This window comes from Pseudophryne corroboree, chromosome 5 (assembly GCF_028390025.1).
Source record: "Pseudophryne corroboree isolate aPseCor3 chromosome 5, aPseCor3.hap2, whole genome shotgun sequence".
Lineage (NCBI taxonomy): Eukaryota > Metazoa > Chordata > Amphibia > Anura > Myobatrachidae > Pseudophryne > Pseudophryne corroboree.
In genome coordinates, this window is record NC_086448.1 from 501,062,055 (window position 1) to 501,074,372 (window position 12,318).

General features: G+C 50.5%; 2 protein-coding genes across 6 annotated transcripts in view; one reads left to right on the forward strand and one right to left on the reverse strand.

Annotated features, from left to right (window-relative positions):
* LOC134927909 (putative nuclease HARBI1) overlaps nucleotides 1-12,318 on the reverse strand; it is a 170,276-nt gene that overhangs the window by 67,488 nt on the left and 90,470 nt on the right. The gene's annotated exons all lie outside the window — the stretch shown is intronic.
* The window catches only part of LOC134927911 (pyrimidine-specific ribonucleoside hydrolase RihA-like), a 210,965-nt gene that overhangs the window by 27,809 nt on the left and 170,838 nt on the right, over nucleotides 1-12,318 (forward strand). The window contains exon 1 of one of the 2 annotated variants that reach the window (XM_063923022.1): nucleotides 8,239-8,630. The exons of the other annotated variant lie outside the window; for it this stretch is intronic. The gene's annotated coding sequence lies outside the window, so the exon portion shown is untranslated. Of the gene's footprint in view, nucleotides 1-8,238; nucleotides 8,631-12,318 lie in introns of those variants that run through there. 2 annotated transcript variants of the gene reach the window in all.

Genomic DNA, 12,318 nt, shown 5'->3' on the forward strand with positions numbered 1-12,318 from the left:
AGAAGCAGGAGGGCAATGATGGAAGTGGCAAGGATTCTTCGCTGGGCGGAGAATCATGTGATAGCACTGTCAGCAGTGTTCATTCCGGGAGTGGACAACTGGGAAGCAGACTTCCTCAGCAGACACGATCTTCACCCGGGGGAGTGGGGACTTCACCCAGAAGTCTTCCACATGATTGTGAACCGTTGGGAAAAACCAAAGGTGGACATGATGGCGTCCCGCCTCAACAAAAAACTGGACAGATATTGCGCCAGGTCAAGGGACCCTCAGGCAATAGCTGTGGACGCTCTGGTAACACCGTGGGTGTACCAGTCAGTGTATGTGTTCCCTCCTCTTCCTCTCATACCAAAAGTACTGAGAATCATAAGAAGGAGAGGAGTAAAGACTATACTCGTGGCTCCGGATTGGCCAAGAAGGACTTGGTACCCGGAAATTCAAGAGATGCTCACGGAAGACCTGTGGCCTCTACCTCTAAGAAAGGACCTGCTCCAGCAGGGACCATGTCTGTTCCAAGACTTACCGCGGCTGCGTTTGACGGCATGGCGGTTGAACGCCGGATCCTGAAGGAAAAAGGCATTCCGGATGAAGTCATCCCTACCCTGATCAAAGCCAGGAAGGATGTAACCGTACAACATTATCACCGTATTTGGCGTAAATATGTTGCGTGGTGCGAGGCCAGGAAGGCCCCTACAGAGGAATTTCAACTGGGTCGTTTCCTGCATTTCCTGCAAACAGGACTGTCTATGGGCCTCAAATTAGGGTCCATTAAGGTTCAAATTTCGGCCCTGTCAATATTCTTCCAAAAAGAACTGGCTTCTGTTCCTGAAGTTCAGACGTTTGTCAAGGGAGTACTGCATATACAGCCTCCTTTTGTGCCTCCAGTGGCACCTTGGGATCTCAATGTAGTTTTGGGATTCCTAAAATCACATTGGTTTGAACCACTCACCACTGTGGACTTAAAATATCTCACATGGAAAGTGGTAATGCTGTTAGCCCTGGCTTCAGCCAGGCGTGTCTCAGAATTGGCGGCTTTATCCTATAAAAGCCCTTACCTAATTTTTCATACGGACAGGGCAGAATTGAGGACTCGTCCTCAATTTCTCCCTAAGGTGGTTTCAGCTTTTCACTTAAACCAGCCTATTGTGGTGCCTGCGGCTACTAGGGACTTGGAGGATTCCAAGTTGCTGGACGTAGTCAGGGCCCTGAAAATATATGTTTCCAGGACGGCTGGAGTCAGAAAATCTGATTCGCTGTTTATCCTGTATGCACCCAACAAGCTGGGTGCTCCTGCTTCTAAGCAGACGATTGCTCGTTGGATTTGTAGTACAATTCAGCTTGCACATTCTGTGGCAGGCCTGCCACAGCCAAAATCTGTAAAAGCCCATTCCACACGGAAAGTGGGCTCATCTTGGGCGGCTGCCCGAGGGGTCTCGGCTTTACAACTTTGCCGAGCAGCTACTTGGTCAGGGGCAAACACGTTTGCTAAATTCTACAAATTTGATACCCTGGCTGAGGAGGACCTGGAGTTCTCTCATTCGGTGCTGCAGAGTCATCCGCACTCTCCCGCCCGTTTGGGAGCTTTGGTATAATCCCCATGGTCCTTTCGGAGTCCCCAGCATCCACTAGGACGTTAGAGAAAATAAGAATTTACTTACCGATAATTCTATTTCTCATAGTCCGTAGTGGATGCTGGGCGCCCATCCCAAGTGCGGATTGTCTGCATTACTTGTACATAGTTATTGTTACAAAAATCGGGTTATTGTTGTTGTGAGCCATCTTTTCAGAGGCTCCTTCTGTTATCATGCTGTTAACTGGGTTCAGATCACAAGTTGTACGGTGTGATTGGTGTGGCTGGTATGAGTCTTACCCGGGATTCAAAATCCTTCCTTATTGTGTACGCTCGTCCGGGCACAGTATCCTAACTGAGGCTTGGAGGAGGGTCATAGGGGGAGGAGCCAGTGCACACCAGGTAGTCCTAAAGCTTTTTACTTTTGTGCCCAGTCTCCTGCGGAGCCGCTATTCCCCATGGTCCTTTCGGAGTCCCCAGCATCCACTACGGACTATGAGAAATAGAATTATCGGTAAGTAAATTCTTATTTTTACATTTTGGCAAAATGTATTAAACAACTAATAGCGTGAGTCAGGGATGGACTGGGGACTCCGTCCAGCTCTGGCATTCGTGAGAAAGGGGGCACGCGCAACTTGTAAAGGGCGCGCAGACACTGCAAATGGGGGTGACACGTGAGTCAGGGGGCGTGGACTCGCGGCACGCCCCCATATTGCTTGAAATGCCAGATGGCCAGTCTGGCCCTGGCGTATACAGACGCCGGAATCCTGACACCCGGCATACCGACACCTTTTCTCCCTCTTGGGGGTCCACGAGCTCCCTGGAGGGAGAATAGATAGTGTGGCGAGCGCAACGAGCCCGCAATGGGCTCATTTGCGCTCGCCCAGCTGCGGTATGCCGGCGGCCGGGATTCCGCCGGCATACCATACTACACCCCCTGCATGTACTCCTTAGAAAGTTTGATAAATCTCCCCTTTGAGAGCAGAGCATTAATTGGCTGCATTTGAACATGTGCGGGTCTACATTCGAAGAGCAGAGAGAGATGATGACCTGGCATTGACAGGCCTTCTAGTGTTGGTAGTTCCGTCATTGGTGGTAGTTATTTTCAAGTTGATTAAACCACTCGAACAGCAGTTCCCATCTGGTCTTGTACATCTGCATTTACCTCATTTTAACTGCAAGACGAATGGACCCATAATTGGGGATCCAGTCAAAAGGTCGACATTCACAATGTTGACAATTAAAATGTAGACACCACAATGTCAACATTTATGTTGATATTGTTGAAATGTCAACAAGCAACATGTCAACATCCTCAGAAGGTTGACATGATCACAATGGGACTAATTAAGCAGCTCCGCAAATGCAATCCTTAGCAATGCAAATGCAGGAGGAGGTGTATAGCACCTCTTTCCTGCATTTGCAGTAGCAATACTACAATCAATGGGATTGCAGTCCGGGATAAACATCACGGCTATGGGTCGCAATGTTTCAGTGACGTGCGGTGAGGTCAATGGCTGGTGAGGCACTGGCAAATAACAGTGTCGGAATTACACCAACGTACAGTGTATGAACCCGATGGTTCTGTGGGCATTATACAAAGGTACAACAGTATCTACTGTATACAAAAGCTGTGCCTAGGGAGGGCAATCCCAGGCGTATTTTTCAATCCCAGGGTACCCGGGATTGGCTAGGGTAAAAAAGGAATAAGAAATACTCACTCTCCCCAGGTCCAGCTGTCGGCGAGTCTGGTCGGTGGTGCAGTCAGCAGGTTCGGGCGGCAGTGCTGTCAGCAAGTCTGGGCTGCAGGCGGCGGGTAACTTCTAACATTACTATGCAGTGCGCACAAATGGGGGCAGGGGGAGCTGGGCAGCATCTGAGCCATATGCTGTACCAGCTCAGACACTGCCCAGCATTAAATAAAAGCATTGGCCTGAATCCTGTTATTGGAAGCTCATACCACATGGTATGAGCCGAAATTCACATTATAGCCCACAGAATGAGCCGAAACTCACATTATACCACATGGTATGAGCCGAAATTCACATTATACCACACGGTATGAGCCAAAATTCACATTATAGCACACGGTATGAGCCGAAATTCACATTCTAGCACACGGTATGAGCCGAAATTCACATTCTAGCACACAGAATGAGCCGAAATTCATATTGTAGCACACGGTGTGAGCCAAAATTCACATTATAGCACACAGTATGAGCCGAAATTCACATTATAGCACACAGAATGAGCCAAAATTCACATTATAGCACAAAGAATGAGCCGAAATTCACATTATAGCACACGGTAAGAGCCGAAATTCACATTATAGCACACGGAATGAACCGAAATTCATATTATAGCACACGGTATGAGACGAAATTCACATTATAGCACACGGTATGAGCCGAAATTCACATTATGCCACATGGAATGAGACAAAATTCAGGGAGAGTGACAGCAGGGACATAGGGACAGGGAGAGTGACAGAGAGAGAGACAGCAAGGGCATGCAGCAGGGTTCATCTCTGCACATGCTGAGGGCCGCCCAGCATATGTTTGGCCTCCTCCCAATGCGTCCGCAATTTAATTGCAGACGCATCAGATCTAGGGTGACGTCACGCAGCCGTCCCGAAAATGGTCCCGGTCCACCCCCATTCGCCTCGTTGCTGCTCCAAACGCCCGCCGCTGTTAATCACACTGCATTGTGTATACCTGAGCAGCCACTGTGCAGTCGCTGCGCATGTGCAATTTGTGCCATGAGCAAACTGCGCTGCGAACCGCTATTGCGGCCGGGTCTGAATGACCCCCTATATTTTTAACATTTACATCATACTGGATGGGAAACAACTAGATATATAAACACAGACTATAATTAAAACTTACTGTAGACGTGCATCCAGGAAGACAGTGGGCTGCAGGGGACGTCAGACAACTGAGCATCCATAAACGAGATTCATCTCTGGAAGCAGCAGGGAGTCTTGGATAGTGGAGGGAGGGGAAGTGGAGATCAGAGGGCGCAGCAGCTACAGGACACAGAGCTGCACAAGCTGCAAGTCTTTGGTGAAAGGGGGCGGAGCCTAATGCCGAGTGGGCGGAGCTTAAATCGCGGCTGTGGAATGCAGCATGAAAATGCCAGACACCCCCCTGCATGTGACACAGAGGAGGGGCCAGTGTGTGAGCACCCTCATCTCTCCTGTCACACTGGCTGCTGCCACACACCATACCTCCCAACTTTTACCCTACCTGAAGAGGGACACACTCGCGCTCCCGAAAAGGGGGCGTGACCTACAAAAAGGGGGTGGCTTACGGAAAGGGGCGTGGCTTCACAGGAGGACCCGCGATCGCGAGCCCCGGACCCATTTTCGTCACTGAAGGGGCATGCCCAGCGCTCTGTGAGCTGCTGGCAGGGTAGATGCTAGAATCAAGTGGGCTAAGGGACCTTTTCCGTCTGGAGGAGGAGTCACGACACAAGGGGGAGGAGCTACGCCAGCGGGATAGTTCCTCTACTATCCACGCCACCAACTATTACCTTTAGTAATCAAGTGGCGAGCGGAGCGAGCCACCGAGCCCGAAGCGTGGTGAGCAAAGCGAGCCCGCGAGAGTACTTTTCGAAGACCCTGTTCGGCCATAGCTCCTCCCCCTGGTGACGTGTCTCCTCCCCTAGGTACGTCTGAAGGTCCCTTCTCCCACTCCGAAATAGAACCAACCCTGCTGGCATGCCCCCTCTCCCTCTGTCTCCAATGAATAGATGCTGTGCGCATGCGCACAGCGTCTATTCACCGCTGCTCTGCTAAGCAGGGCAGCGAGAGACAGAGCCTCCCAACTGCCCCCCCCCCCCACCGCGGGACACTGCGGCCCGCGGGTGGGACAGCGGGACAGTCCCCCAAAAACGGGACTGTCCCGCGAAAATCGGGACAGTTGGGAGGTATGCACACACCCAACCTCCTCCTGCACTCCGGGACTCGCACTGTACAGCTGGCCTGCTTCCCACCATAGCAGGCAGAAACAATGTGTAAGCTATATATGAGAACCGAGGATCAACACTGTGACAGCTGGCTGCAGTCACAGCTCAGCACTGCCCAATCACATCTGCTTCCCTGACAGGGGCGTACCTTGATGTGGGCTGAAGGCACGTCCCTGTCACTGAGAGGCAGATGTGCTAGTGCCGCTTCGCCTCATTTTTTTCAATGGGCTTTTCCAGCCTGCAGCTTGGCCCTGCCTCCTGCCTGCCCCCAGCCTTAGCTAGCTTTGTGTTATCAGCGTGAGGCACGGCTCTCGCTGCCTCCCATCAAAGCAGAAATCTATAACACAGAATCTGTGTTATAAATAGCTTCTTTGTATTATTTTAATCTCTATGACAGGGGAGGCACTGCCTCCCCTGACTGCACGTCCCTGCAATGTTTATCTGTGACGGCAGGCTGAGTAAGCCTGAGCTTACTAATCGCAAATCGGCCTGCGAGGCCAAGGAAACTGTGTCTTACGATGCAATCCGTGGCCTCGCCACTCCCAGAAAACTGAGTGACACACCCTATTTCCAGCAACTACCAACCCAAGGCACCCTTGAAAGAGCCTTGCGGCACCCCAGGGTGCCTGTGCGAAGAGTTTGGGAACCACTGTACTAGCATATATTGGTGGTCATTCCGAGTTGTTCGCTCACTAGCTACTTTTAGCAGCAATGCAAACGCAAAGCTATTAAGTGTTTCCTTGCAGTTTCTGAGTAGCTCCAGACCTACTCCTAGATTGCGATCACCTCAGTCCGTTTAGTTCCTGGTTTGACGTCACAAAAACGCCCTGCGTTCGGCAAGCCACTCCCCCGTTTCTCCAGCCACTCCTGCGTTTTCTGCTGGCACGCCTGCGTTTTTTAGCACACTCCCGGAAAACGCTCAGTTACCACCCATAAACACCCACTTCCTGTCAATCATTCTCCGATAAACAGAGCGAGTGAAAAGCTTTGTTCGCCCGTGAGTAAAATAGCATAGTTTTGTGTAAAATTGCTTAGCGCGTGCGCCATGCGGTGCATACGCATGCGCATAACTGCCGGATTTTAGCCTATTAGCAATTCTGCTAAAAATAGCAGCGAGCGAACAACTCGGAATGACCACCCTTATCAGAAACCCAGAGATTTGAGCATCAGCAAAGTGAAGTATTTGAACATTCCTCAACTAACAAGGTAACACTGTTGCAATATTGGAATTTGCAATTGTCTCCTATTTTGACACCAATTGTGTCATTTATAGTTGTTACATGACTGCAAAAGAGAACTTAAGGGCCCCATACACTAGTACGATTTTACACGATTTCATACAATTCCGATATATCCGTCTGATATATTGTATGAAATTGTGTACAATCGTATGTGTTTTAGATCATATCCAATCTGATGCGCGTCCCCGTGGCTGTCAGATAGGATCCCCTAGGTCGTTGGTGCTGCACTAATGATATATCAGAATTGAATGGAATCGGATGAAAAAAGTGTTTTTTGTGCATATGATATATCACATGCGATGTATCACAGGGAAGTTTGACTGGCATTCTCAGGACACTCCCAGCCCCTGTAGTCCTCTATCCAGCCCATCAGATCAGAGGCGGAACTACCAGCAGTGCAGACGGTGCAATGCACCGAGGCCCGCGGCAATCAAGGGGCCCACAGTCCGCCCCTGGCATCTGCACTGCAGTACTAATAATGAGTCAGAATGTATGTCACGGCCGGCCGCGGGCCCTAAAGAAGGAGGGTGCGATCAGGCTGGAGAAGAGAAGGGGGACCACGAGCACTGCCCTCCCCTCCCCTGCTCCTCTCTACATTGTATCTGACCTGTCGTGATGTCCCCCAGCGTGAACATCCCCCCACAGAGGCAACAGGGGGATGTAATCTGCCCTCCAGATCTCCTCTCCTCATTTTCTTCCCCGCTTTCATTGGCCAGGTACCGCAATGACACAATTACAGTGCCTGCCTCTGCCCAGCCTGTCCTCCTCATTCCTTGCAGGTGATGTGTGTTGTCCTATCTCCTCTACCCGAATCCCGCCCCCTACCTCTCTTCATTGCCCAGCCCGTACTTATCCCCTGCATCAGCGGTGCCTTCTTCCTGCACCCCTACCATGTCCCCGCCCCTTCCACTGGCAAACGCAGGATTTTCATGGTGGGGTTTCTGTAATTGTATGTATGCACGTCTGTATGTGTAATATAAGATAGATAGATAGATAGATAGATAGATAGATAGATAGATAGATAGATAGATAGATAGATAGATAGATAGATTTTATCCCAGTAAAAAAACCAGGGGCCCTTAGATTTTATATAGTGTGTGTGTGTGTGTGTGTGTGTGTGTGTGTGTGTGTGTGTGTGTGTGTGTGTGTGTAAGTAATGGTGCAAATTCACAGCATACCAAGGTTTCGGGGCTTCAGGTCTCTTTTAAATACAGAGGGCATCTGAGTATCATTGTGGAGTGCCTGACCGCCATACACATACATTAGCATACTTACACAAATACACACAGTATACATGCATACAGCATACATAGATACACCATAGTTGCCTACAGTCCCGCATTCTGAGGGAGCCTCCCGATTTCGCGTGGAGTCTCCCGCTGCCCCGCAAACATGAATCCATCCCCCGCATTCTCTCATGCCCCTCGTGAATTCGGACTGCGCATACGCAAGTCCGTAAGGGACGGGGCGGGACCTAGCGCCCAATAGCTGCCGGCAAAGAGAGGAAGGGGGGAGAGCATGTTCCATCATCCAGGAAGTTGCTACTGCAAGGACAGGAGAGGCAGGTGTCTGTACTTGCCACTGCCAGACTTTCCCCAAAGTGTCATAGCACGGCCTACTTCAGTATTCCCCCGTGCAGTCCCGAGCCCCAGCAGGCCATCACCTCATAACTGTAGCTGCTGCTGGGCTGGCTGCTCTTCACTCGCAGTCTCACTTATCCATTGGCTGGTAGCCCCGCCCCCTTCCAGCACACTCCGGCTCCAACACAGAGTCAGAAGAACTGGAATGGATCCAGACCCAGAGGCATCCTGCCCCACTGCTGCTATCTGAACACCTGCTGCTACCAGAACATAGAGGTGACTGGGACAGGGCTGGGGTGTATGTAAGGGGGGGTTGGTGGGTGCAGGGCTGGGCTTTATGTGTGTAATGGAGGTTACTGGGTGCAGGGCTACGGTTTAAGTTTGTGTGGGTAGTTGCTGGGGCAGGGCTAGGGTATATGTGTGTGAGGGTAGTTGCTGGGTGCAGGGCTAAGGTATAAGTGTGTATGGGAGGTTGCTGGGGCAGTACTAGGGTATAATTGTGGGTGAGGGAGGTTACTGGATGCAGGGCTAGGGTATATGTGTGGGGGTAGTTGCTGGAGCAGGGCTAGGGTATATGTGTGTGTGGGAGGTTGCTGGGTGCAGGGCTAGGATATATGTGTGTGGGGGGAGTTGCTGGAGCAGGGCTATGGTATATGTGTGTGGGGGAGGTTGCTGGATGCAGGGTTGGTGTACATGTGTGTAAGAGGTGGCTGTGGCATATGTTTCATTCTGAGGTGGCTTTGACATGTGTGTGCTGGGTGCAGGGCTGGTGTACATGTCTGTGAGAGGTTGCTGCAGATTCGGATTACCCGCTAATTAACCAAAAGCACCCGCCTAGAGTATTTTGTCATTACTTGTTAGTACATGTATTTCAGATTAATCTCAATAGTTTATATAGGGCCTAATTCAGACCTGATCGCTGTGCTGCAAATTACACTGTCCTGCGATCAGATAGTCGCCGCCCAGGGTGAGTGAAAACGCAAGTGTGCAAATGCATGTGTACGCTGTTTGAAAATTCCCCTCAGTCAGCGGCAGCTGCCAATCCAGTCGCAGCTCACTCACCATCAAATGTTGAAGAAGAAATCAGGCTGATTGGGGCCGGAGCTGATGTCACACACCCGCCCTGAAAACGCTTGGGAACACCTGCATTTTTCCAGACACTCCCAGAAAACCGCCAGTTACCACCCACAAATGTCCTCTTCCTGTCAATCACCTTGCAAACACCCATGCAATCAAAATTTTCACATCATCCTGTTGCTGCTGTCCGTCGTGCATGCGCATTGCGGTGCATATGCATGTGCAGTAGTTCGATAATCGCCTGCTGTGCGAAAACGCACAGCAGCGATAAGGTCTGAATCGGGCCCATAGTTGATATACTGTAGGTGTCCAGTTTATATGTGCTTGTAGTCTTACAGGGTGATGCTTTTTTCACTGCTCTGCATTTCTGATTTATGTCTTGTTGTCAAACTTTATTTTAGGTGGTATACAGTTCTATCATAAATGTTTTATTTTCATAATTATTTATGTAGCTATTTTGCACATGTGGCTATAGTGATACTTTATTAGGGCCCTACATGAGTGTTGTCTAAGGAAACAATTAAATTCAGAAACGTTGGAACGCATTTTTTGAACGTTGTCTCATCAATTTGAAGTTCCCTGAGTGCCAATGCCGATTGTGAGATTTTGTTATAGTCTTTATTGTGTAAGAGCAGCTAGGCAAGTACAATAATTTGGTGGAGTGCCGCACGTTAGTGATATTGCAGTGAGCCGGCACGTCAGACTACTTATTTTTCAATGTGTTTTGGTACCCTTGTGACTTAACATGCCACGAAGACACAAACCCCTTAGGGTAAGGCAGTAAGCTGCACTTAGGGGTCTATTCATGCAGCAGTGAAAAGAGTGGAGAAACAGACCAGTGGAGAAGTTGCCCATGGCAACCAATCAGTATTTCCATTACATTTTGTAGAGTGTACTTGAAAAAGCCTTCCTTCAAAGCAGATTGGTTGCCATAGGCAACTTCTCCACTGGTCTTTTTCTCCACTCTTCACTGCTTCATGAATAGACCCCTTAGTACTTTAGTTTTCATTTTCCGCTGCAGGACACACCCCTGAGTGGCAATAGAAACGCCCATAGATGGAGCTACATGTGTCTAGTCACACCCCCTCAACGATGCACTGCACGCGCGTAGTATAACACCACCTGCAGTCTCCCTGAAACTAGTTTTCAAAAGTAGGCAAGTATGAGATACACGGTTCCGGTATGAATGGTCGACCATGTTATGGTCGACAGTCATTAGGTCGACCACTATTGGTCGACATTGACATGGTCGACATGGACAACACATGAAAATGGTCGACACATGAAAGGTCGACACATGAAAAGGTCGACATGAGTTTTTTTACTTTTTTTGGTGTCGTTTTTTGCGTAAAGTGACTGGGAACCCCAATTAGTGCACCGTGTCGCTTCGCTCGCCATGCTTCGGGCATGGTGCCTTCGCTCCGCTACCGCTTCGCTCGGCACAGATTACCGTTCCAATCGTAGTCCACGTGGATCGTAAAGTATGGAAAAGTTCCCCAAAAGAAAAAAAAGTTAAAAACTCATGTCGACCTTTTCATGTGTCGACCATTTTCATGTGTCGACCATGTGTCCATGTCGACCATGTCAATGTCGACCAATAGTGGTCGACTTAATGACTGTCGACCATAACATGGTCGACCATGTGAACGGATACCGAGATACACACACAGTATACATGCACACAGCATACATACATACATGTCATACATACACAGTATACATGCACAAAGCATACATGCATGCCATACATACACAGTATACATGCACACACAGCATACATACATCATACCTTCCAACTGTCCCGATTTTCGCGGGACAGTCCCGTTTTTTGGGGACTGTCCCGCTGTCCCACCCGCGGGCCGCAGTGTCCCGCGGTGGGGGGGGGGGGCAGTTGGGAGTCTCTGTCACCCGCTGCCCTGCTTAGCAGAGCAGCGGTGAATAGACGCTGTGCGCATGCGCACAGCGTCTATTCAGTGCAGACAGAGGGAGAGGAGGCATGCCAGCGGCTCACAGAGCGCTGGGCATGCCCCCTCAGTGACGAAAACGGGGGGGTGACTCGCGATCGCGGGTCCTCCCGCGAAACCACGCCCCCTTTTAACGGGCCACGCCCCCTTTTTGCAGGCCACGTCCCCTTTTCGGGAGCGAGTGTCCCGCTTCCCCGAGGGAGAAAGTTGGGAGGTATGATACATACATACATAGTTACATACTGTACATGCACACAGCATGCTTACATGCCATACATACACACACCATTACAGGAAATACAGCCCCCCTCCCACATGCTACTCACAGAAAGTGCTACAGTACTCGGCACAGCATGTAGACTACATGCCCCTCCTTCTCCCCATCCTTCACCTGGCTGCTGCTGATTGAATCACTGTAATTACTGGAGAGTGGAGACAGCCTCTGCCTGCCCTCATCCAGATCGTCATACAGCCCAACATACTGCCTGAGAGGAGCTGCAGCTGCTGCACGCTTTCACTGCAGCTCCCCCTACAGGCAGCCAGCGAGCACAGCAGCCGCATGACAGTGTAGGCGCTCGGAGGGAGCTGCTGCAGACACATTACAGGGGCAGCTCCTCCGTGCACAAACTTAAAAAAAAAATAGAAAATCAGTCAGCAGCAGTGCCGATGTATCAGAGGCCAGTGGGGGTTTCTAGGTACTCGGAAACCCTCCCTGCGTGCATGTATGCCTTCCCTGAGTCCCCGCCCCCTCCTTCTGTCTAACCTGTACGCCTTCCCTGCAGGCGATGACTGAACTCTCCTCTCCATGCCATCTTCCCAAGTCCCCCTCTCCCCCCCCTCTCCCCTCTCCCCCCCCTCTCCCCTCTCCCCCTCCCCCCCCCTCCCCCCTCTCCCCCCCCCTCTCCCCCTCTCCCCCCCCCCTC